This window comes from Beta vulgaris, chromosome 2, assembly GCF_026745355.1.
Source record: "Beta vulgaris subsp. vulgaris cultivar EL10 chromosome 2, EL10.2, whole genome shotgun sequence".
Lineage (NCBI taxonomy): Eukaryota > Viridiplantae > Streptophyta > Magnoliopsida > Caryophyllales > Amaranthaceae > Beta > Beta vulgaris.
Genome location: NC_079203.1, coordinates 24,390,708 through 24,417,423, shown reverse-complemented (window position 1 = coordinate 24,417,423; position 26,716 = coordinate 24,390,708).

Below are 26,716 nucleotides of genomic sequence, written 5' to 3'. Positions count from 1 at the left end.
GCGCCGCGTGCAACAATTCTGCGCGGCATACAGTATGTGCGTCGCACACTTTTCGTCGATTTAGTCGTTGTAATGGACGATCCTATGTTCAGTCTTATGTTTGTCTGTCTGCTTTCGCGTAATACATGGTCTAATAAGAGGTCTTACCTAATTCAAAAAAATAGTGTTTTCATGTAAGATCGAGTCTGTCCTAAAAAGTGCATCTAGAAGAGTGGTCATGGTAGAGTTAGGAGTGTCATGCATTTCTTACTCTTCCCATTTCATCCCTACTATCCCTGTTAATCTTACCTTACCATATTCAACCAATACCAAAAACATACATTTTCCAAAATCAATCCTCACCATATTCTATTCTACTCTTTTTTGAAAAGTATTTATTAAACACCATCATAAATAACATTCAAAAAATATATATTTTCAAAATCAATGTATCATCTTTTCCTAACAAAAGATAAAACACGGGGTTCGTTTCAGAAAGTGAATTTTGAAAATTCTAAGTCTAGTCCAAACACCTTCATTCAATTCAATCAACTAAATTCAATCCAACTCATTTGCATTAATTCTAGGACTATATGCATTAGAATCCATTTTGCTTTCAATTAGGCCCATGTGCATTTGTCCATACACTCGCTAGCATTAGAGTCAATTTTAGGCCCATATAAGTTTAGTTCATTTCAAAATCTAGGCCCATATGCATCTTTATGTGAAGTCTAGTCCAAGTCTATCCCTAATCCATTGCAATCCAAGTCTACGTCTAGTGCAATCCAAATCTTAGGTCCATTTATGTCCAATTCATTCCTTAGGTCTGGTTAGCATTGTATGCATCCCCTAGTTAGTCTTTGGATTATAAAGTCAGTTTACAGACTATTAAAGTTGAGTCTTAGGACTATAAATTTTTCCTAAGTCTAATTTGCGTTATCTGTAAACCCTACTTAGTCTACGGACTATAAAATCTTAGTCTTAGGACAATAAAATTTCCTTAGCTCTGTTTGCATTATATGTAAACATAGCCTAGTTAGTCTACAAAGTATAAAAGTCAGTCTTCGGACAATAAAGTTAGTCTACGGACTATAAAAGCTCAGTCTTAGGACTATAAAGTCAATATACGGACTATAAAGTCAGTCTACGAACTATAAAAGCCAGTCTTAGGACTATAAAGTCAGTCTACGGACTATAAAACCTTTGTAACACCCCGATAATTCTCTCTTTTTAGAAAATACTTTTATAATATACAAGTAGAGTATTACCCAAGTATTATTGCCCGTGTGATAACGTATCGGCTTATTCAGAATTTTGCAGCGGAAAACAATTAACTAAACTTTAACTTTATTAAAACTCAATAAGTAAATAACAAATGTGTCGGACTTAAACAAAGCAACTTAAATAACTCAAACAACTTAAGTAAAACATGTTCTTAAGAATGCATAAATTAAACTATGCTAGTTAGACAATCTCTGCACTCCAGATTCCCAATGATGCACATCTGCGAACATGTAATGTCAATGCTATACCGACTCTGCTCACCACAAGGATCATCATTGGATCAATAAGGCAAAGTCATAATCACACACACAAACAAAGCACGTAATCAGCAAAGCTGAGTACTACATATCAAACATAAGCATTCCTAAACATGATATTAAAAATAATATGCAGGGATAAATAATACTATAATCATATAACAATATGCAAATAACTTAAAATGAACTAAACTCTAAACATCTTTTTATTACTTTAAATGGAATAGTTATGGAACTCTGAGTTGTCCTACCAACCAGCCTTCATTACGAAGACGGAATACATGAGCCACTACGTATTTCTGAATGACCTACGATATCGAGGAACCTTTGACTTAAAAAAGGAATGGGGATCAACCATCCTAGAAAAGCTATGGCACGCTCACCATGACCCCAACTCCTAATGTCCAATGCTAGACGTGCACAAGTCTAAAGTCTACAACTATTCTCGTTACACTTTACGTTAATTACCAATTATTACTTGTCATGACACCACACATACAAGCAACACTTAAATAATCAAATCATCACAAATGAAGTGATCATAACTTACAATCCAAAATTACTTCATTTTATGGTGTGTGAAGAGGTGTGAAGGGGATAAACAATGGTGAAGATGAAGCGACTAAGGAACACGGTTTTGTAATGAAAGAAAGAGGAAAATGCATGTAATAGTAGATGAAGAGTTACACGCGGAAAAATAAATAAAAATAAAAGAAAAAAATAAGCGAAATACAGATTAATGAGAATCATGATTTAATTAAATCTGATTTGTATTTTTGTGATTTTCGGATCTTTTTGCATTTTTATGGATTTTTAATTTTTGAAAGAAAATATACTCTAAGGAACTTGTGATATAGGAACAACTTATGCTACATATCAACGTTCTTCATATTATGGATGTTTCTTTAATGTAGGAATAATAAGGGGAGTATTATGTGACATTTGTGAGTTGTTTTAGTCCTTTGAATTCATGTTTATGTTTTTAACATCTGAATTTGCAATGGTCTTAGGCAATCAATCACAATCACTTAATATCACATAGAGTAAGTCAAATTAATTCAAACATGGGGGATCAGAACAGGAACAACTACTTAAGTTTTATAAACCTAACTCAAGCCTTAACTTTTCATATCTATCTGTTTGTAGAGGCTTAGTTAGTATATCAACAATTTGATTTTCAGTTTGACAAAACTCAAGCTTAATCAATCCTTTTTCCAGATTTCCTTTTAGAAAGTGATGTCTGATATGTATATGCTTAACTCTTGATTGATGCACTGTATCTTTTGAAATACTAATGGCACTAGTATTATCACAATAAATAGGAACACAGTTAAAGTTTATTCCATAGTCACAAAGTTGTTGTTTTATCCAAAGCATTTGAGAGCAACATGCAGCAGCAACTACATATTCTGCTTCAGCAATGGATAAAGCGACTGTGTTTTGTTTCTTGGTGCTCCAAGAAGCTAAACTATGACTAAGAATTGAACCATACCTGAGGTGCTTTTCCTATTTACAAGATCTCCAGCATAATCTGCATCGCATATCCTTTTAGTCAAATGTTCACTTCTTGGATAGTAGAGTCCAAGATCATCTGTTCCTTTAAGATATCTAAGAATTCTCTTCACGACGTAGATGAGATCTTTGGATTTGCTTGAAATCTAGCACACAAACCAACACTGAAAGCTATGTCTGGACGACTAGCAGTTAGATACAAAAGTGAACCAATCATTCCTCTATATTTTGTTTGATCAACACTTGTTCCTATGGAGTCTTCATCTAATCTAGTTGAAGTTCCCATAGGAGTGTGATTTATCTTTGAATTTTCGAGGCCATATTTCTTTAATAGTTCCTTTATGTATTTTTGTTGGTGAACAATTATTCCTTTTCAGTTTGTTTATTTGTACCAAGAAAGAAATTTAACTCACCCATCATACTCATTTCAAATTCATTCTCATGAGATTGAGAATTCTTTGCACAATGTTTCATTATAGCTCCGAATATGATGTCATCAACATATATTTGAAACAAAATATCAGTTCCTTTAGATTTTAGGAACAAGGTTTTATCAACCTTTCCTCTTTTAAAAGTTGTTTTCTAAAAGGAACTTTGATAATCTCTCATACCATGATCTAGGTGCTTGTTTTAACCCATAAAGAGCTTTATCAAGCTTGTAGACATGATTTGGGAGATTATTATTTTCAAACCAGGGGGTTGTTCAACATATACATCTTCGTTTAGATAGCCATTTAAAAATGCACACTTAACATCCATTTGATATAATTTAAATCCCATGTAAGCAGCAAATGCAATTAAATTCTAATGGCTTCTAATCTAGCTACAGGAGCAAAGGTTTCTTCATAATCAATTCCTTCTTGTTGAATAACCTTTTACTACAAGTCTAGCTTTGTTTCTTACAATGGTTCCATATTCATCTAGTTTGTTTCTAAACACCCATTTTAAGCCAATTACTTTTTGTTGTTTAGATGAAGGAACTAGATGCCATACCTTGTTTCTTTCAAACTCATTTAATTCAGCTTGCATTGCAAGTAATCCAATCAGAGTCAGTTAAGGCTTCTTCATGATTTCTTGGTTCCATCATTGATAGGAACGCATGAAATGCACAAAATTCCTTAACTGAGATCTAGTTTGCGTACCTTTGGATATGTCGCTGATTATGAGTTCCAGGATGTGACTTTTGTTGTCTCCAAGGTTTTGGTTGAAACTCTCTTATAGGAACATGTTGTTCCTCATGAGTTCCTTGAGTAGATGAGGAACTCTGTCAGTTGTTCCTCTGTTAGCCTCGGTGGACTCAGTTCCTTCATTTGAGGAACAGGAACCCTCCTCCTCTTGAGGAACAGGAACATCATTGATTGTATTATTTTCAATTCCTCGTTCCTTTCCTCTTTCACTTCTTCTTCTTCTTGTGAATCTGCTTTTTCTACTTGGTTGTACCAACTATCTCATAGTCATCAACCTGTATGCTTGGATTATTTGTCAGATTCATCAAAGATTACTGAATGCTTTCTTCAACACACATAGCTCTTTTTATTACTCTATAAGCTTTACTATGTGAGAGTATCCTAAAAATGCTTCATCACTCCTTGCATCAAATTTTCCAAGATTATCTTTTCCATTATTATGCACATAACATTTGCACCAAATGTTCTAAAATATAGTATATTGGTTTCTTTCCAAAGTAAAGTTCATAAGGAGTTTTTAATGATAGGTCTCATCATGGCACGATTAATTATGTGACAAGCAGTATTAACAGCTTCAGCCCAAAAGTTCCTTGGAAGTTCACTAGCAATTAACATGGTTCTAGACATTTCCTCCAAAGTTCTATTTTTCCTTTCTACAACACCATTTTGTTGTGGTGTTCTAGGGGCAGAAAAATTATGATCTAGGCCATTATCTCTGCTTAAGTCATCAAATTTATAATTTTCGAATTCTTTCCATGATCTGATCTAATGTGCATTATTTTATGACCACTTAATTTTGAACTCTTTTAGCAAAGACAAGGAACTCATCATAAGTTTCATCTTTACTAGAGAGAAAAATAACCCATATACCTAGAGTAGTCATCTACAATAACAATACATACCTCTTTCCACTTCTCTTTGAATTCTCATATCCACATAAGTCCATATGAATTACTCTAATGGTTTAGTGGTGCTTACTAATGTTTTAGATTTGAAAGAGGATCTAACTTGTTTCCTCGGCAATGCATACAAACTTGATATATGAAATTTTATGGATGTAATTACAACGAATCTTTTGATCTAAGTTTCAAGTAATGAGAACTAGCATGTCCTAGACGCTTAGCCAAAGAGTGAATCATCTTCAATACACTAAGACACGTTAAGTTGATTTTAGGAACAAGATCAAGATCCACAATATATGTTGTTCCCTTTCCTTGTTCCTTCCAAGATAACTTCTTAGTTTTAATGTTAATGATCAAGCATTTTTCGTTATTAAATTCGATCACATTTCCCTTGTCAAGAATTGGGAAATACTCAATAGATTATGTTTTAGACCTTCAACTAAAAATACATTCTCAATGGAGTGTGAGGTGACTTACCAACCTTGCCCATGGCAACTATGTTACCTTTCTTATTGTCACCAAATGTCACACTTCCACCTTGTAGGTTGTGAGTGAGAGAAACTTAGTTTTGTCTCCTGTCATATGCTTGGAACAACCACTATCAAGATACCATGTGTTGCCCCCTCACTCCAACCTGCAAAAATCAACTAATTGTTAGTTGTAGGAACCCCTTTTTCGTGGGTTCCTGTTCTTGACTAGGACTTGATTTGACAACCCATTTCTTTGTTGCTTATCTTCACATTTTTGCCAATTATTTCAGTTTTTAGTTGACATTGATTAATGTAATGACCTACCTTTCCACATTACATACAAAATTTATCACTAGGTAGGTCAACATATTTCTTGGTCTTGTTCCTTTTCTTTTAGTTTTCAAAACCAAGACCTTCTTTTCTTTTAGTCTGTGGTTTCTCAATCCTTTTAGGAACAACCATCATTTTGCCTCTGTTCCTTGCAACAACCAGTTCCTTCTTAAGATTACAGATTTGTTCCTTCAAAACAATTTTTTCTTTATTAAAATTCTCAATCTCAGATTTGTATCCTTTCAAAGGGGTTGATCTAATATCAAAGGAATATAGAACAGGGACAAATTCCTTTAAGTGTGAAATTTCTAAATTTATTAGATAATTTTTATTTTTCACACTTTCATAATATTTTTGATTTTTAAGTTTTTGTCAAACAAATCAAAGAATTTAGTTTCAACATCTGTTCTCATTTTCTTAAGCCATTCTTTGTGTTCTTTGCAGACTTTAAGAGCTTGTTTAGTTTGTTCACGTTTTTCACGTTCATCTCTACATTGAAGAATTGCATCATAAAGTAGATCATATATTTCAGGCCTAGTTTTGCAATCTAAGTCTGACTCAAGTCCATGTTGGCTTACCTCAACATTTTCTTCATCTTCTTTTTGATCAATGTTTGCCATGAGGCAAAGATTTGCAGTTTCTTCAGTTTGTTGTTCTTAGCTTCTTCCTCTTCCGTCTCTGAATCTCCCTAAGCAGCTATCATTGCCTTTCGAACGTTTACCTTAGAGAAGGGTGCCTTTGATTCCTTGTTCCTTTCAGCAAAGCGTTCCTTGTTCCTTTCTTTGGTTTTATCATTTTTCCAAAGTGGAAATTCCTTGATGAAGTGATCTGTACTCCCACATTTATGACAAGCAGCTTTGTTAGAAAATCTTTTAGTCTTACCTTTGAAGTTCCCGTTCTTCATGTTCCTGTACATCTTTCAAAATTTTCGAACCACGAGAGCTGCTTCCTCTTTTTCTGAGTCAGAGTCATCTTCATCATCTGCTTTGAGAGCAATGGACTTTGATTTGGAGCTTTCACCATACTTAGTGTCAAGGTGAAGCTCATGAGTCATAAGTGACCCAGCCAGCTGTTCCAAATTGAACTTAGTGAAATCTTTTGTTTCTTCTAAAGCAGTGACCTTAGCCATCCATCTGTCCTTAGGAAGACTCTTAAGAACTTTTCGAACCTATTCCTCTGATGAAATAAACTTTCCAAGAGAAGCTAACTCATTAATAATGTTAGTAAAACGAGTAAACATCTCTTGAATACTTTCCTTAGTCTTCATGGAGAACAGTTCATATTGATTCATTAGTAAATATTTTAGATCTTTTGACTTCATTAGTTCCTTCGTGGGTACTTCTAGTAAGTCCCATATTTGCTTTGCGGATTTGCATCCCATGATCCTATTATGTTCATGGGGTCCAAGTCCACAATGCAACAATTTAACAGCCATGACATTTACTTCCATTTTTCAAAATCAGCTTTGTCATATTCAGAGAAGGGTTTCAGAATTACCTCATTTTTGTCATTAGTAGTTGCGACCTCGAAATCACCAACTTCAATGACTCTTCATACCTGGTAGTTTTCAGCCTTGATGAATATCTCCATTCGGTTCTTCCAGTAGGAGTAGAACTTCCCATTGAACATGGGAGGCCTTTGCGTAGAGTAACCTTCTTCAAGTTTCTATTCATTATTCCTTGGATCTTTTTCTCAATAGGGTTTCCTATCTTTCGTGAGTTCTAGCTCTGATACCAATTGTTATTTCACTAGTTACACTACAAGAGGGGGGTGAATTGTATGTGTAGAAATAAACGTAACTTTTTGCGGAAATTCAAACTTAAACAAATAAACAAGCTAAAGGAACACAAGGGATTTTTACGAGGAAAAACTTCTTGGGCCCACCAAGAAGAAAGAACCTCGACCACTAGGGATTTTAAACTCAACTCTTTCACTAATTAGGCCAAACAACTTTGTTACAACCTAATTCTACTTACGAGCCACACCTTGAGTTCCTAAACTCAAGTTCCTGAGCCACTGTTCCCTTAACAACAGTTCCTATCAACTTCACTCGAAGTTTTCTCACTCTTCCTTGCTTTACTCAAAGCTTCTCTCTTATAGAACTTCACTCAAAGTCCCCTCACCCCAAAAACCAAAATACAATTGATCGAAATAAGCTTAGTGGAATTAGAGTAAGAAAGCAAAGAACAAATGACTATTGTGAGAGAACGAAGGCATTGACACTTTAATTAGTTAAACTCACTAAATCACTTAGTCAGACACACTTTGGAACTTAGTTAGACATTAATATTTATAGTGGTAGTAATTTAGAACGTGGGAATTAAAACATGTATTGGTGAAAAACCATTATCCCATGATGTTCCTCACCCCAAGGAACATGTTCCTCAAAACATCGCATGATCCCATGATCACTGTTAGACGTGGGAGTGTTTTTAGTTACTGCTCCTCAAATATAGTAACCACTTTGAGCATTATTCGAAAATCCGATTTAATTTAAAACCATTTTATTTATTAAATCTGAAATTAAATCTTTTTGATAAAAATATTATCTTTAAAATAACTTCCGTAAAAACCGAAAATATTTTTATTATCTTTGGAAAAATAAAATCTTTTCGTTAAATTTTTTTTTTCCATAAAATCAGGTTTTTCCTTAAGAAAAACAGTTACCTGTATTCTAGGCATTATTTTCTCAACTGCCATCAATTTATCGTTTTAATTCTTCAACCTAAGTCTAGTTTCTTTTATTTGTTAGTTTCTTTAACCCATTAGTCTAGTGCCAATTCGTCTGTACCTTACAAAGGAACAAAATATCATTCTAAAAAAAAACTGTCATAGTTCGTTACCATCTTTACTCGTTCCTTTACAATGGAACTAGAAATAAAAAGCCTTGCTTTATTCTTCTTGCTCCAATGCTGCTCCAGTATCAAATAGAGAAACATCTTCACTTTGTCTTCAAAATCCAAACTTGATTTCTTCCTTGACTTAGTATTCTCCTTGTTCCTTTCAATGATACCTTGAAATTCATGCACTTAAATAACTCGTTAGTCCACTACTTAGTTTGCATCTTTGTTCCTTTGTCATCATCAAAACTAGGGTTCAACAAATAACACTCGATTCTTGCTTGTTTCTGAACCATAGCTATGAGCTGATGAATGATATCAAAAGCCTCCATGTTTTCAAATTGTTTTTTCAATTTAGAATTAATGGATGCTAAAATCAAGCCTTTGAGTCTCAGCAGATGCTCGAATGGGATGTTCAGCAGGGAGAGGAATTTCAAGAACATCCAGTTTCATCTCAAACTTAAGAATTACTCTGAAGTTGCGATACCAATCCAAAAAATTATTTCCATTAAGTTTTTTCCATTTGGAGAATAGAGTGAATACCAAAAGATGACATAGCAGAGTTTGAATTAGGAGAAACCATATACAAATGAAAAACTAAAGTTTTAGGTTTATACTTATAAACAACAACTTCAAATTTTAACCAAGTTAAAGGCTTTTTGTCGAAAAACGTCCTCATTTAGGCTAAAAGATTCTAAGACCCCAACTCACCCAGAGATAGATTTAGGTAAATAACACTTTATTAGTTATACTCCTATAACTCTTGTTTAATGGGAAACATCACATGTAAAAACCCATTTCTAGACCCCCAAATTCCAAGTCCTAATTGGATACCTTGCTGAATAAAATCTTACATACCAGTAAATTTCTTAAATATACTCTAAAAGTTCTAAGATAAAAGGTAATACCTTGCTTTGGGAATCCCATTACGAATGATCAAAGATATGAATAGATGTTTGTAAGGGTGGGTATTTACATATTGAAAATTTAAAATTAAGGACTTAAGTTACTATGTCGGTTCTAAATTTAGTGAACAAATAGTAATTAGAACAAGAACATAATAATAAAATAAAAGCAATAATTAAAAATGCATAATTAAAATAGTATGACCCCAACACCTAAAATAAAACTTGGTTAATGGCCCAAGAGTCCAGACCAGGCAAAATACCCAGCCCAAATGCTGGAAACCCACGTTGAAAGCATGTCCAACTTGTTGTCTTCACTTTTCAGCAAGCATACAACATGTTACAGCATGCTACAAAAACAACTTACAACTTGCTGACAACGCAGTAAATCTTTTTCCTTTTTTTTTGATTTAAAATCAATTCACCAAAAACAATCAATTGTATATGTTTCGTTCAATAATCATATTATTCTAACAAAACACAAAGAAGGTCGGGAGAAAAAATTGTATTGATCTCATAAAAAAAAACTGAATATAAGAAAAAAAAAATTATTATAAGAACTTTTCATAAATGAATTGAAATGTGAATATTAGATATCATATATCAATATTATTCGAATTCCAATAAAAATAAATTATTATGTTGTAATTTCATAAGTCCAACGTTAATACTAACAAGATTAAATAATATGCATCTAGAAAGATCAAAATAGCATAAAATAGGTGGTGACTGATACCACTAATAGGATTTATGATGCGGTAATATAAATAATTTATACAAATCATATTCCCAAGAACACCGTAAAATAGTATAATGAATCTAGAAAAGATGGTGAAGAAATTATAGCGTGCCTCATTGATGTTTATTTAGAATCTCAAATGAAATTCCTCCACAAGTAGTCCACCACCAAGATTAGATTTTCCGATTTGCTAGAACCTTAAAACAACTAATTGTTTTGATATAATACCCTCTTGTAAAATTTTAGCGGGCAAAAATTTTCTCTCACTCTCTTTCTTTTACCCACGGCTAAGCAAGACACAAACGTAATGAAGAATCAACCTCTTCTTACACTCTCACCCTTGATATATACGTGCAAATCCTTTCAAAAAGGATGATATAATGCTTTCCTTATTTATGGGCAATCAATCATCACATGATTGATCTTGTTACTCATTTAAGTAATTGATTCCATTAATAAAAGATCAACATAATCAATTGTTCCTATAATTGATATTTTACTAAATAAGAAGATATTACTATTTATTTGTATTATCAATTAATATTAGTCTCCAATAGACTTATTAATCGACATTGTAGTTTAGCTGTGACCCTGGAGGTTCAAACATATTCAGTAGTACATATTAATCATTTATTAATATTACAAGTCAAGATTGGCTTCAAGCAAAGCATCATGACTACCCAAACTATATTGGATATAATTAATAATTTATAACTTTTGAGTTATGTACTTGGTCGTAGGACATACTCCAACATGCAGAACCGGGTTATAATGTTCTTCCAAATGAAGCTCTTGATGTCATTAATTGTTATGCCCCGTACTGCCTCAACTTCTACCCATTTGTTGAAGTATTCCAGTGCTACAATTATTAACTTTTTCTGCCCAACGGCCCCAGGAAAGGGTCCCAGAATATCCATACCCCATTTTTCAAAAGGAAGAAGGAACAAGATGGGAGTTAGGTAGTTGGACGACTTCTGATGCAAGTTCCCGTGCTTCTGGCAGCTATCACACTTCTTTGCATATGCTAGAGCATCTTCTTTTAATGTGGGCCAACAATACCTAGTCCTTAAAGCTTTTTCTGCTAAAGCGCTTCCCCCAATGTGAGAGGCACTAGCTCTTACATGGAGTTCCTTCATCACTTCGAGTCCATCTTACCTGATGATACACTTTAGTTACGGACAACTAAATGATTTCTTGTAGAGAGTTTCATTCCATCACTCAAACCACCTGTCTTTAGCATTTACATACTTAGCATCTACAAGGTTCGATGGTAGATGACCTGTCTTCTTGAACTCTTTATTGGGCCCCATCCAAACTACCCATCGGCTAAGGAACATGACTTATTCTTGCTCAATACTCTTTTTTGTCTTAACTTCCATAATATTATCCTTGGTAAATCACGTCAGCTGAGCTGACCAATTTTAAGAGAGCATCAGCTTGATGATTTTTGGACCTTGGTATTGGTCGAACAAATCGTTTTAATGGCTCAATCTCATCCTTGATTAGACGTGTGTATTTACTCATTTACGCTTCTTTGTATTCATAATCTCCGGTGACTTGATTGACGACTAAGAGAGAGTCCGATTTGGCCTCAATCTCTATATCCCCAGCCGCCTTACACATCTTGATGCCGACCAAAAGAGCCTCATACTCAGCTTCATTGTTGGACGCCTGAAACTGGAACCTTAGTGCATATTCAAATTTATCTTCGTCTGGATATTGACAAATGATTCCTACCCCACATCCATTGACAGTGGACGATCCATCTACTATGAGCGTCTAGTGCTTATTACCTTCGGTCGGATCAGATATTGGCTCTACTATCCGATTATGCTTAACTATGAAATCTGTCAAGGTTTATCCCTTGATGGCTTTCCTTGGCTCAAAATTTATGTCAAACATGTTTAGCTTAACAGCCCACTTCAGCATCCGCCATGCAACTTCCATCTTTTATAAAACTTGCTTCAGAGGTTGGTTTGTATATACTACTATAATATTTGCCAAGAAATAAGATCTCAACTTCCTGTTGGCCATAACTAGTGCCAACCCAAACATCTCAACCATTGTGTATCTACATTTCGCGTCTTTCAGTACATGTTACAAAGTATATTGGAATTTGCACCAATTTCCTTTCGGCCAGTAGAACAGTACTTACGGCTTGAGGAGACACAACTAAGTATAAAAATAATTTTTCCCACTTGGCTGGACTGACCAACCTAGGTAACTGACAAAGATGGTCCTTGACTTCCTGAACAGCCTGCTCATTTGTCCATTTAAACTTCTCTTTGTTCGTAATTGTAGCGAAAGAATGATTGCGGTTGTCTCTCGACTTTGACAAGAAACATCCAAGGGAAACTAGGTAACCTTTCAGACGTTACACTTCCTTGATATTGGACGGAGACTTCATGTCTAGAATAGCTTGGATCTTTTCAAGGTTGGCTTCTATTCCCCTCTAATCCAGTAGGAAGCCCAAGAACTTTCCAGCTAAGACACGAAGAACACATTTTTTTGGTGTTCAATTTTAGTTTATATTTTCTGAGAGTTTCAAAGGTTTCTCTGAAATCACCAACATGGTCTTCTTCTTCCCGACTCTTTACTATCATATCATCTATGTATTCTTCCATGTTCCTTCCCAATTGTGGTTGGAAGACCGTACTGACCAGTCTTTGGAAGTTGGCTGACGCATTCCTGAAGCCAAAAGGCTTCCTCAGCCAACAATACAACCCTTTCTCCGTAATAAAGGACGTTTTTGTCATGGTCTTCCGGCCATATAAGGATTTGATGAAATCTCGAATAGGCGTCCAAGAAGCTTAACAAAGCATGACCAACTGTGGAATCCACCAACTGATCCAGCTTAGGGAAAGGAAATTGTCCTTTGGACAAGCCTTATTGAGAATGAGATCAATGTAGTATACGATATACTCCACATACCATTGGCTTTAGTACCATGACCACATTGGCTATCCAATATGGATAATAAGTCTCTTTGAGAAATCGAGATTCCAACAACTTCTGAACTTCTTGGTCGACCGCCTGATTCCTGGCGGGCTCTAAGTGTCTCTTCTTCTAACGAATTGTTTTAAAAACTGAGATCAACATTCAGCTGATGAACGGCTATGTCTGGATCAATTCCAGACATCTCTTCAACACTACAGGCAAACACATCTTGAAACTCCTTCAATAAATCTATCAAAATGCCCCTTAACTCAAGGCTAAGAGAAGATCCATTCTTCAAAGTTATTTCGACGAGCTTCATCCAAACAAACGTCATTTGGGGCCTCCACAGATTCTGGACGTTAAGGTGACATGCTCATGATGACCATCACTTCTCCAAACGATGGAGGTTCTTGCTTGAGGGGCACATACTTTCTTTTCTTGGTGGGAAGGTTTTACAACGTTTTCCTTAAGGGAGCAACCTCCATCTGAGTACTTTCGATGGTCATCCTCAACGAGGCTACTTAGTCTTTTTTTTTTCGGCTGCTTTCCCTTTGCTAGCAACCTTCGTATGGTCTTGTTTTTCAACTTTCGAAGATGATGGTTTTAGAGTAGCGATTTTCTTCTTTACAAGATCAAACTTAAAACTTCGTGGCCTCAACCCCCTCATAAAGGCGTCTAACGCCACACCGGCATTAAGATCTTGAATATGCAGGGCTTCTATACTGAATCTCTTAAAAAAATATCGAAGGGCTTCTTTTGGTCGTTGGACGACCTTACCCAAGTGCATGATTGTCTTTTGTTCTTGTCGATTGGCAAGAAAATGACCAGTAAAAAGATAATCGAGTTCAGTAAAGTTGTTGACTGAATTAGGAGGGAGATTGTCAAACCACTTCTAAGCTAATCCATGCAGAGTAGTCGGGAAGTTACACCAAGTAGCATCATCCACAACTTGGACGTACATCTGATGCTTATAAGCGGATATGTGATCGTCTTGATTAGTTGTTTCATCAAAAGGTTTATGGTAGGGAGTCTAACCTTTGGGAAGGGGGGGGGGTGCTATAATTCTGTCCAAGAATGGAGTTGGCGCAGTTGATCTGAAGGGCTTCCAATACGAGATTATATGGGGTGTTTGTAGGAGCTAGATGTCTATAAACCATTGGTTGTAGTAAATTTTTCTCCTGTCTTGGGCGAACAAGAGAAGGACCCCGACATCTTCCTTCTGTTATGTACGATAACCTCAAAGGGGGATCTCTCAAATATGGTGCAGACTCGACTCAAAGAACGAATGAGTGAGGGTACAAGTGAGGTCATGAACCAAACTTGCCCATTTTTAACCTCTACTTAAAGCGGTTCATATTTTTATCTATGCGATTCTAATCGCTCTAGATCTCGTCATCCATTATATTACAAAAGTTTAATTCAAATCGCCATAAAAATAATAAGTCTAAAGTGGTAAATTTATCCCGAAAAAACTCATATTAACTAACAAGTTATTAGGCAAAGCTTACACGGTTCCTAGATCTCGTCATCCATTATCTTATTAGGCATTAGAATCATGAAATCCGGCCTTTGACGAGCACTAAAAAATGTGGGGTTATTGATAGCAATATATCATTCAACCATGATATAATGAAATGATAAAGGAGAAAAATAGAATATACAACATCAAAGAATTTGATATGAAAAGCTACATTATTATCAACACATTAGTAACTACATGGAAAGCTAAAATAAATGGAAGAAATGAAATTGGAACCTTAGAGGTTATACTTTTGTCACCAAGATATTAAGGACTTCTCGACATGAAAAGGAGTTATTTAACCGTTCTAAGAGAAATCATGAGAATGTGAGGGTTTAGAAGATATGGAAGAGAAATCATGTGAAAATTTGTTTAAAAGAATCTGCACGCATACGTCATCAAGAATCTGCACGGTCCGCAAGATTATGCATGTGTCAGGGAAAGATTGCACGCGACCCATTGCTTTCATGTCTATTTCAAAGATTCGGCGCAAAAATAAATGGTGTACGAGTGCAAGAACCTACGCTTAGTGTAAAACTCAAAAGTTTTGCGCAGTTTCACCCCTTTCAGCTAATTTTTCCGTTGATGTTATGGTTTTATATAGAGTTTTTCCCCTTACTTATAAGCTAAAAAGGATGTTAATGGTGCTCTTTGGAGTCATTTTGTACTAACTTTCTCCATCTAGTTGTGGTTTTCTATTTTGTGTTGAATTGCAGGTTTTAGGGAATTATTCACTACTTTCTACTGTTTTATATGACCACTACACTAGAGTGGAGAGGTTTGATGCTGAGCGCCAAGGTCCCCGAGGACACTTTTCAGGACCCTTGAGCAAAAGAAGAGTTGAAGACTTGGCACTGGGAGCCAAGAACGAAGACAAATGGCCAGGCATGAACCCATCGGGCAGTGTAGCTTGATCGGGCACCCACGAGAGACAACAATCAATTGTTTGCGAGCCCGACCGGGCGCTCTCGCCCAATCTTGAGTCGATGTTGACGTCCGATCTGGCGTTTCGGCCCGATTGCATCGGGCACCCATGAGATGATGTTGTGTGCACTATTGAGGACAGTAGGTGGCCCGATGACGTCGGGTGAGTCGGCCCGATTTCATCGTGCACTGGTCTTATTAAGCCCGATTTCATCGGGCATGCTTGGTTGTGTCAAGCTTTTGACCCGACACGCGCATTTAATGATTTCCAGGCTATTTTTATAAGACTTTTCGTAATTGTTTTAGGGCTAGTACAATAGCCAAATCAGAATATCTTTTATTCATCTTTGGTTTAGGCATTATTTTTCAAAGTTTTATCAATAGAGTAATTCAAGAACCCTAGTTTATTCCTTTTCGCTTTGGATTCAAGATCAAACTTTTAGATTATACACAAGTTTAATACAATTCTTCAGTTTGGTAATCTTTTTTATTACTTTCTCTATTGTTGATTAGATTACTTTCTTAGTTATTTACAATGTTTCACAATATGAGTTTTTATATTGGTTTTGTTATTGTTTTCATATATATGCGTGAGTAGTTCTATTTCTAGGAATGTGGGGATTTATGTATGCAATGAGGGATTGATAGATTAATCTAGTTGTCATGTATTTTAATTGTTTCATGTGATTGAATCGTTCATGCTAGATTTATAAGTTAAGCCTGATTTATATTTTTAATATTGCAATACTGTAGCTGCTTCGAGAGGAGAGATACCGTTTAGGCTTTCAATCATTAGAGAGGGTGATCTTTGACCATGCGAGAGCGGTTAGGTGATCTTTGAGGGAAGTAATTTTTGAGAGAAATTACATGTGCCCTAGATAAATTGACTTATTAGGTAGTTGTTATTCTTTCGAATTGTATCTATAGTGATCCATAATCCTAGTTTTTTACTAATTGATTCATTCGTTCGTCTTTAATTCTGTTATTTGCTTAATTTAGTAACACAACCATTTTCATATGATTTAGTTAGTATAATATTAAAGTTCAGATTCAATAATATAACTTCCTCCTTGCAGATTCGATCTTGACTTCCCTGACTACTAGTTAGTGTACCTTAGTTTATTTTTGATTAGGTGATATGACTTTAGCCTATCATGTAGCTTCATATTGTTGATAATATCAACTAAAGTTGTGCATTCATGTCGGGTAGCTTTAGTAAAAAGCAAACTGTCACAAGCAAACAATAAATGAGTAATTTTGGGACCGTACCGACTCGCCTTGACTCCTTGAATACGTTTTTCCCAAATATCTTTGGTCAACAAAACAGAATCATGAGCATCAACTACTAGAATAAACCGATAGGGGGATATAATATCACCCTGTCTAAGGCCCCTAGAAGGGACTACAGAACCACATACATTCTCGTTCACTATAAAATAATGATGCATAGAAGAGACACACTCAATAATAAACTGAATACAAGATTCTGCAAAGCCTAACTTATATAGCACAGATTTGAGAAAACTTCACTCTGTCATAGGCCTTACTCATATACAACTTCATAATAATATGGCCTAGTTTCCGCCGAAATCTATATTTCGTAAAATGAAACATCACATATTCTGAAAATGGTTCAAGATAATCAGTTTGTTGGGTTACCATCTGAAGACCCAAATCAGCACATGCAGCGGTTTTTACAATGTTGTGCTACTCGGAAACAAGCTGTTGTTACTGCTGATGAGATGAAACTCATCTTATTTGGCTTCTCTCTGGAAAAGGAAGCATTATTTTGGTAAAATAAGTTGCCTTCCACCATTACCACCTGGACAGAACTATCAAAGATCTTTCTCATCAAGTGGTACCCTTACCAAAAGACTGCAGATATGCGTCATGCCATAGTAACTTTCACCCAAGATCCTGGCGAGTCCTTGTATGAAGCTTGGGAGAGATTCGAGGATCTACAACATCTTTGTCCTCATCTTGCTTTGGACCAGTGGTATTTGTGTCAGAATTTCAACACTAGAGTTAACGCAGATACAAGATGGGTAATTGATGGAGCCTCCGGTGGGTTCTACATGGAGAAGGCCATATTAATTTAGGGTATGAACTTCTAGAGAAACTAGCTTCTAATCAAGCATCTACTATTCGTTCCTCCATGAAAAAGCGAGGTAAATATGATGTTGAGGCCATGTAATCCCCCCACAATTTTAAAGAATTTTCATAAATATATTTAATTATTTATGTAGTTATATTTAAATCCAAATGAGTTTGGAAAAATGATTTGACTTTTAAAAAGGGTTGACTATTTTAAAAGTCAAATGAAATTATTTTTTCATAGCTTAATAAAATTATAAATATTTTAATTAAGCATGTTTTAATAAAAGTTTTAAATATTAAAAGTATATTGAAAAGGAAGTTTAATGGAATCGAAAGCCCAAAAAGTGATAAAAAGGGAAAGAGTTAGTTGATGACTAAAGTCTTAAATAGCCCATCTTATTAGTCATCAAGTTTCATTAATTAAAATCTCTTTTCCTAAGCCCACAAGTAAAAGCCTTTATATAATATCCTAAAAACCCAAATTATTTCACCCTACACATTATTTTTCTCTCAATCTCACGTCACTTTCTTTTTCCTCTCTTCACTCTTTTTTTCTCTCACCCGAATCTGATGGGCCAGATTTCTCATAGTTCCGTTTATTTTTAGCCAAAACTTCCTTCTTAGAAATTGTAGATCTCAAAAAGCTATTGAATTTAGGCTCAAGAATCACTCAACTCCGATTCTTATTCTATTAGTTATGGCCTCTGCAAGTTTCGCAATTCTGCTGCCATATTTCACTCGCGATTTTGGTATTTCACTCTTTTTCTTCCTTTTTCCTTTTGATTATTTTCCTCGTTTTCTTATATATTAATTTCATAAATATTATATATTGAAAGAATAAAATTTCATATTTGTTATTATTTTTAGATTGAAGTTTTAATCATCAAAGCATGGATTTTTAGGGTTTTAATTACTAGAAAACCATAGTTGTATGTTATACACTATGAGATTGTTTTAATTTATGATTTTAAACATGTTTATATGTTTTAAAGAGGGTTATTAGATTTTATAAGTGCTGTAATTTCAGAAAATAAGTATTTTAAGAGTTTTAAATGACTTTTAATCACTAGAATAGTTGTATTATACTAGGGATTAAAAATAACGAAAGTTTGGTACGTAAAAACGATTTTAAAACACGTTAAAGGGGGTTTTGATCGTTTTAAAGTTGCTGTAAATTTTTAGTTCGAGATATTTATTTCATTACTTTATTTTCTAGGCAGAGATTTCGTAGTAGGAGACTTTTAGCGAGTAAAAGTGGCCTACCGATTTGTTTATACAAGGTACGTACATCGTCTACGTGCTATGTGATTTAGAAGCATGCTCTAAGAGTATTTTATTTATTAGTATCATGTATAGGACTCTATTTGTTCATATATATGATTACTGGAATTGTTTTTACATGTTATTTGCCTGTGTGCTGTGCTACATGTAAACTAGAAGTGATTATGATTATAAATGTTTGTATGGAAGATTGATGCAAGCAGGATAAGTCAAGTTTATTTATTAATTCGTGAGTGAATTAATATAAGTTAGAGTGAATCATGTCTTACATGTATTCTTTGAGTATTATTTACTATCTTATAAGGACCATGGACCTTATTTGGTAAGTTACAAGGTCTACCTATATAAAGGTAAAGTTTATTGTTAGCTAGGTTCAACAAGCAAGTTAGTAAAGTATACAAAGGAGTTAAAGGAGTCTTGATTGATGAGTTGTGATCACTTGTTAATCCAAAGATAAAAAGAGATTCTGTTATGATTGTTTGAGTATTAGTTATGTGTTGCTTGTTTGTTGTGTCAACACAAGTAATAAAATATATTCAACGTAAAGTGAAACGAGAATAGGTTATAGACTTTAGACTGGTGCACGTCTAGAGTTGGACGCTAAGGGTTGAAATGCGTGGTGAGCGTGCCATGGGTTCTTCTAGGAATGGGTTGATCACCATCCCTCTTTCTGTTCAAAGGTTCCTCGATATCGCAGGTCATTTTTGGAATATGTGGTAGCTCTCATATTTCATATTTTTAGATAAGTCAACTCGTCCAATAACTATTCTATTTAAAGAAATAAATAATGTTTAGAGTCTAGTTCAGTAAAAGTTGTCTGCAAATTATTATATGCTTATATTATTATTTATCCTTGCAAGTTATTTTTGTAGTATCATGTTTAGGATTACTTATGTCTGATATGTAGTACTCAGATTTGCTGATTACGTGCTTGTTTGTGTGTGTGATCATGGCTTTCCTTATTGATCCTGTGATGATCCTTCTGGTGAGCAGAGTCAGTATTGCATTGACATTACAGGTTCGCAGATGCATCTCATGGGGAATCTGGAATGGAGAGACTCATTGTATTACTAGTATTATTTAAGTTGTTTTAGTAGGAACATTTACCTTTCAGACATTAGTTTTAAGTTGGTGTTTTAGTTTCAGATATTGTTATTGATTTCATAAGCTTTAATAAAGTTGTTTTTAGTAAGTTGTTTTCCGCTGCAAAATTCCGAGTAAGCCGAAACGTTATCACACGGGCGATAATGCCTGGGTAATTCTCTAAGGTTTATTATAAAAGTATTGTCTAGAAAGAGAGAATTATCGGGGTGTTACAAAGTGGTATCTGGGAGCTTTAGGTTAGTTTAAGACTCATAGGCGCCTAACTAACTAGCTTATTAAGTGACTTTAGCTTATTAAGTTACCTAGCTTATTAGTTATTTGAAGGGAACCTTAGTATTGCTCCTACGTTTTTATTTCGAAAAGTTGAACATAGAATATTTTTACCAGAAATTTTTTTTATATACCAAAATTTTTTTTTTCGGAAAATTTGAGGGTTCGAATTTTTTTTTTTCGAAAAATACTTCAAAATTTTATTTTTCTTCGAATAAATATTAAGTCCAAAATTTTTTTTATTTGCCGAGCCAAAAATATTTTTTTTTTCGGAAATCCATAGGCTCGAATTTTTTTTTTATTCGAAATTTTTTTAAGACACTTAAGTAATGTTATTCATAAAAGTGTCTGCATTATTTTTCATGCCTTTAATGTTTATAGTATTGCATTGTGAGAATGGGTAGTATAAGAAGGGCATATAGGATAGAAATATTATATGCCTGCATCAGGAAGTTAGTTCAGCATCATTATTATTTTTCTTCCCTGCAAATATGAATATTATCATTTCTTTCTGTAATGATGCATTATATTATTAGACTCTCCTGCTAATGATGCATGAATATTTTTCTTCCCTGCTAACTGTTATATCCTTCTTGCCTGCTAAGGTGTTATATTTTTCATGCCTTTGTCTTGGTTTACCTCTTGTTATTTGTGGAAACACATTAGAGAGAGTTCTAAGACATTATAGGTTTATTTGTTGTAGATCTCTAACCATGTCTGTCAGGCAAGTTAATAGAGTAGGAAGCTATCATAACCCAACTATATTGAGTGATGATGAGAATGTTCGATGTCATGAGCCTCGAAGTTATAGTTACATTAGCCTGGAGATCATTATGCATTATGGGTTAAATGTAGGTGTCCTTGTTAGCGATATATGAAGTAATTCAAGAGTTTGATTGTACTAGAGTGCAAACCTGAAAGGACATCTATAATATTATTTGGAGACCACTAGTAGAGAAAGGTCGATTAGCGTCAGATCTGGGACCGACCTTATTTGAGCGATGTCAATGTTTTAGAGATGGGTAAAAATGGACATCAACCCAAAAGGATTTGAAGATCTACTAGATCTAGGAATTCAGATTATTATTGTTATTAATATCATTATAGTGAAAACTATGGAGACTTTGAAGATGAAATGTTTACTCCATATAAAGGAAATAAGGATGAGAATGATAATGTAACTCCATCGAGTATTTATTTATGGTTTAAGATTAGTTGTTGGAAAGTAGTCAAGCTACAATGGTTTAAATTTCTTTATTGAGCATTCTTATATTATTGAGGAATAAGTTGGTTATTTTGGATTGGGAGAATATTCTTATTATCGATTGAGGAATAAAAGCTATTATTTAGTTTATTTGAGTGAGTAGGAATTTATTTTGGGTACGTGATAGGAATATTTTTTTTTAAATGTTCATTACGTGATCATAATTTGTACTTGCTCGATTCTACTTCATGTTGATATGAATATATTTTACATGGTTGATTATGTGATTATTAGAGAACACTTCATGTTGAAACTTAGTGGAATTGTTTGTTGATGCGATCTTTGATGATCAAATCAAATGTTGCCTTATTAGATGACCATGTAAGTTTTGCTGGAACCTAAAGTAGAGTTACGTCAAGTTTCAGTCGCGAAGTAGAGCGTCAAACAATAATGATGCCTTCGCTTCTACTATTCGCCTGTTGGCAAAGAATTTGACTCGAGAGAGTTGAGCGTCCCGATTCTGCTGGGACATGTTTGAGAGACTAGCTAAGATTAAACCGTCGTACCTTAAGGGGTAAGCTGACCTTATCCTCTTAGAGAGTCGGATTAGGGCGTTTTAAAAGATTTTTGGGGTTGTGAACCGTCCTGAGAGTATGAAAGTAGGTTAAGTTGTACTGCATCTGAAAGATGAGACTGACTTATAGTAGAAAGAGAACTTATAGTAGAAAGAGAACGAGATTAGACTTAGTATTGTGAAGGAGTTTAATTGGGAATCCTTTATTGTTGCTTTAAGAGAAAAGTTTTACCCTGCTTTTATGAGGAAGCTAAAGGTCCAAGAGTTTATCAACCTTAGGATGGAAAGTATGACCATCTCTAAGTATTATAGCAAGTTCATAGCATTGTCTGGATTTGCACTTGAGGTAATAGCCACTGAGGAGTTAAAGGCTAGGTGATTTGAGCAAGGTTTGACTAAGGAAATTCAATTGGGATTAGTAGATTATGAAGTGATTGATTTGCCTATTAGCATACCTACTGGAGAAATCATAAGGTGTACCAAGCTGTTTATAAACTTGCCTTTGAAGATAGGAGGTTGTGTCTTTCCGTCTGACTTAATGGAATTTAATTTGGGAGACCTAGATGGATTCTTGGGATGAACTAGTTAAGTCTTTGCAAGGCCAATATCGATTGTGTGGTTCAAAAGGTAGTGTTGAGAAATCCTTTGGGAAAATTGACCTCCTATAGACGTTTTGGGAAACCAAGAAGTTTGGAGTTATCTCTGCTATGCAAGTGCAGAAGTTGATGAGAAAGAGGTGTGAGCAATTCTTCTGTAGCGTGCAGGATGTGAGTAAGGGAGTCGAAGTAAAACTTGAGGATGTCCAATAGTGAACGATTTATGGGTGTTTTCCGAGTGAGATTTCAAGTATGCCATCTGCTAGAGCTGTTGAGTTTACCATAGACTTAGTTCTGGAACTGCACCTATATCTAAGGCACCCTATAGAATGGCACCTCCTGAGATGAGTGAGTTGAAGACGCAATTGCAAGAGCTTTTGGATAAGGTTATATCAGGACTAGTGCATCGCCTTGGGGAGCTCCTGTTTTGTTCGTAAAGAAAAAGGATGGGAGTATGAGGTTATGTATCGACTATAGGGAGTTGAACAATGTTACCATCAAAAACAATACCCTTTGCCTAGAATAGATGACCTATTCGACAATTGAATGGAGCAGTGTGTTCTCAAGATTGACTTACGTTCAGGATATCATCAATTGAGGGTAGACGATAAGGATGTACCTAAGACTGCCTTTAGAACGCTTATGGTCTACGAGTTCATGTAATGCCATTTGGGTTAACCAATGCTCCTGCTATTTTATGGATTGAATGAATAGATCTTTCATGAGTTTTTAGATAAGTTTGTGTGGTTTTTTATGACATATAATTATCGAGGAATGAAACGAGCATGATGACATTTGAGGATTATTTTGGAGACTTTGAGGAAAAACCAATATATGCCAAGTTCTTAAGTGTGAGTTTCGTTTGGAGAAAGTAGCATTTTGGGTCATTTGTGTCTAAGGAAGGAGTCTTATAGATCCTGCTAAGATTCAAGCTGTGAGTGAGTGGCCAACTCCAAAAGTGTGTCGACATTAGGAGTTTCTTGGGTTTAGCTGGCTATTATAGGAGATTTGTGAGAGATTTCTCGAAGATAGCAAACCTATGACAATTTGATGAAAAAGGAGTCAAGTTTGAGTGGAATGAAAGTGTGAGGAAGCTTTTAGATTTGAAGATCGTTTAACCTCTGCACCTGTTTAACCACCTGATGGGAATGAGGGATTTAGGTATAAGTGATGCTTAAAAATGGTTTGGGTTGTGGTTCAACAGAATGGTAAGGTAATAGCATATCGTGCTCAATTGAAACCTTTGAGGCTAATTACCCTACCCATGATTAGAGTTAGCTGCCATAGTGTTTGCTTGAAAATTTGGAGACATTATCTTTATGGAGCAACTTGAAGATATTTACGACCATAAGAGCTTGAAGTACATATTTACCCAAAAAGACTTGAATATGAGGCAAAGAAGATGTCTAGAGTTGATTAAGGATTATGATCTAGATATCCAGTACATGAGGGGAAAGCAAATGTGGTTGCTGACGCCTTGAGTCGAAAATCGAGTCATAGCTTGAGTGCTTTGATAGTCCTGAGGAGTTGTGTGAGATATGCAAAGGTTGAGCCTAGAAATTTTAAATCCTGGGGAAAGTGAGGCAGACTTAGTATCTCTTTCTTTGGGTGTCAGTTTTCGATGAGATCATTGAGGGTCAAGTTGGGATGAGCACTAGACAAGATAAAGGAGAAAATGAAGCAAGGAAAGGAAGCCGACTTTAAGATTCATGATGATGGGAGTCTAAGGTTTAAAGGGAGGTGGTGTGTACCACAGAAGTGCAATGACCTTAAGAGACGTCTTATGGATGAGGGGCATAATACTCCATATTCTGTGCACCCTGGGGGTTATAAGTTGTATAAAGACCTTAAGGTAACCTATTGGTGGCCAAACATGAAGCGAGAAGTAGCCGAATACGTGTCTAAGTGCCTAACTGTCAGAAAGTGAAGATAGACCATAAGAGACCATGGGAAGTTCAATCGCTAGAGGTTCCTGGATGGAAGTGGGATTCTATTTCTATGGACTTTGTGACTGCCTTACCAAGCGAGAGTGGAAATGATACCATTTGGGTTATTGTGGATAGACTGACCAATCCGCGTGTTTCATACCTATTAAGGAGACATGGAAAAGAAGCAACTCGCTAAGACCTATATCAAGATGTAGTGAGATTGCATGGAGTTCCAAAGGACATTATTTGACGTGACTCTAGATTTCTATCTGAAGTTTGGAAAAGGTCCAATTAAACCTTGGGACAACATTGAAAATGAGTACGCCTTTCACCCTGCGACGATGGTCAGACTGAGAGGACTAATCAGACTATGGAGGATATGTTGAGGCTTGTGCAATGATTTTCAAGGAAGTTGGGAGGACCAATTAGATTTGATTGAGTTTTCTTACAACAATAGTTACCATGCGAGTATAAAGATGGCACCATTTGAGGCATTATATGGACGGAAATGTAGAAGTCCCATTTGCTGGAATGACTTTAGTGAAAATATAGTTTGGGGACTGAATTTATTGAGGAGACCGTCAAGAATGTCAGAATAATTCAGGCTCGAATTCAAGCTGCGCAAGATAGGCAGAAAAGTTATGCGATTAAAAGCGGCGCAAGATGAGTTTGCTGTAGGTGATAAAGTATTCTTGAAAGTATCACCCACAAAGGCTTATGAGATTTGGGAAAAAGGGCAAGCTAGTGCTAAATATGTAGGCCCATATGAGATTTTGGAGCGCATTGGGAAAGTAGCTTATAGATTGGCTTGCCAATGGAGTTTGAAAAGATGCATGATGATTTCACATATCCCAATTAAGCGCTATATCCCTGATGAGCGCCATGTGTTAGAGCCTGAAAGAGTGCAGATAGATAGTAGCCTCACATATGAGGAAAGACCTGTCAAGATTCTCGACAGGAAAGTGCGTAGTACGCGTAACAAGGATGTTCATATTGTCAAAGTTCTTTGGTCTAACCACGAGTCAGAAGAGGCAACGTGGGAAGCCGAAGATGAGATGAGAAAAAGTATCCAGACCTATTCCTTGAGGTGAGTTACGAGGGCGTAACTCGTTTTCTTTAAGGGGGGTAGAATGCGATAAATTTCGCGCTTTTGTCTATTTTTATGAGATTTTATGCATATGTATGCCTATGTTGGGCAATTTGCACATGTTAGTGCAAAAGAAGTAGAGTCTCCGCATAAGAAAAGTGTTCATAAGTAACAAAGTGTTTTAAAAATGGGAAAGTGCACAGAGGCACTACCTTCTTCAAAATTTTCGAAATGAGAGTTCAAACTTTTGAAAGTACGAGGTTTTGTGTTAAGTTTCGGGACGAAACTTCTTTTAAGGGGGGTAGACTGTAATCCCCCACATTTTAAAGATTTTCATAAATATATTTAAGTATTTATGTAGTTATATTAAATCCAAATGAGTTTGGAAAATGATTTGACTTTTAAAAAGGGTTGACTATTTTAAAAGTCAAATAAATTATTTTTTCATAGCTTAATAAAATTAGAAATATTTTAATTAAGCATGTTTTAATAAAAGTTTTAAATATTAAAAGTATATTGAAAAGGAAGTTTAATGGAATCGAAAGCCCAAAAAGTGATAAAAAGAGAAAGATTTAGTTGATGAATAAAGTCTTAAATAGCCCATCTTATTAGTCATCAAGTTTCATTAATTAAAATCTCTTTTCCTAAGCCCACAAGTAAAAGCCTTTATATAAATATCCTAAAAACCCAAATTATTTCACCCTACACATTATTTTTCTCTCAATCTCACGTCACTTTCTTTTTCCTCTCTTCACTCGTTTTTTTCTCTCACCCGAATCTGATTGGCCAG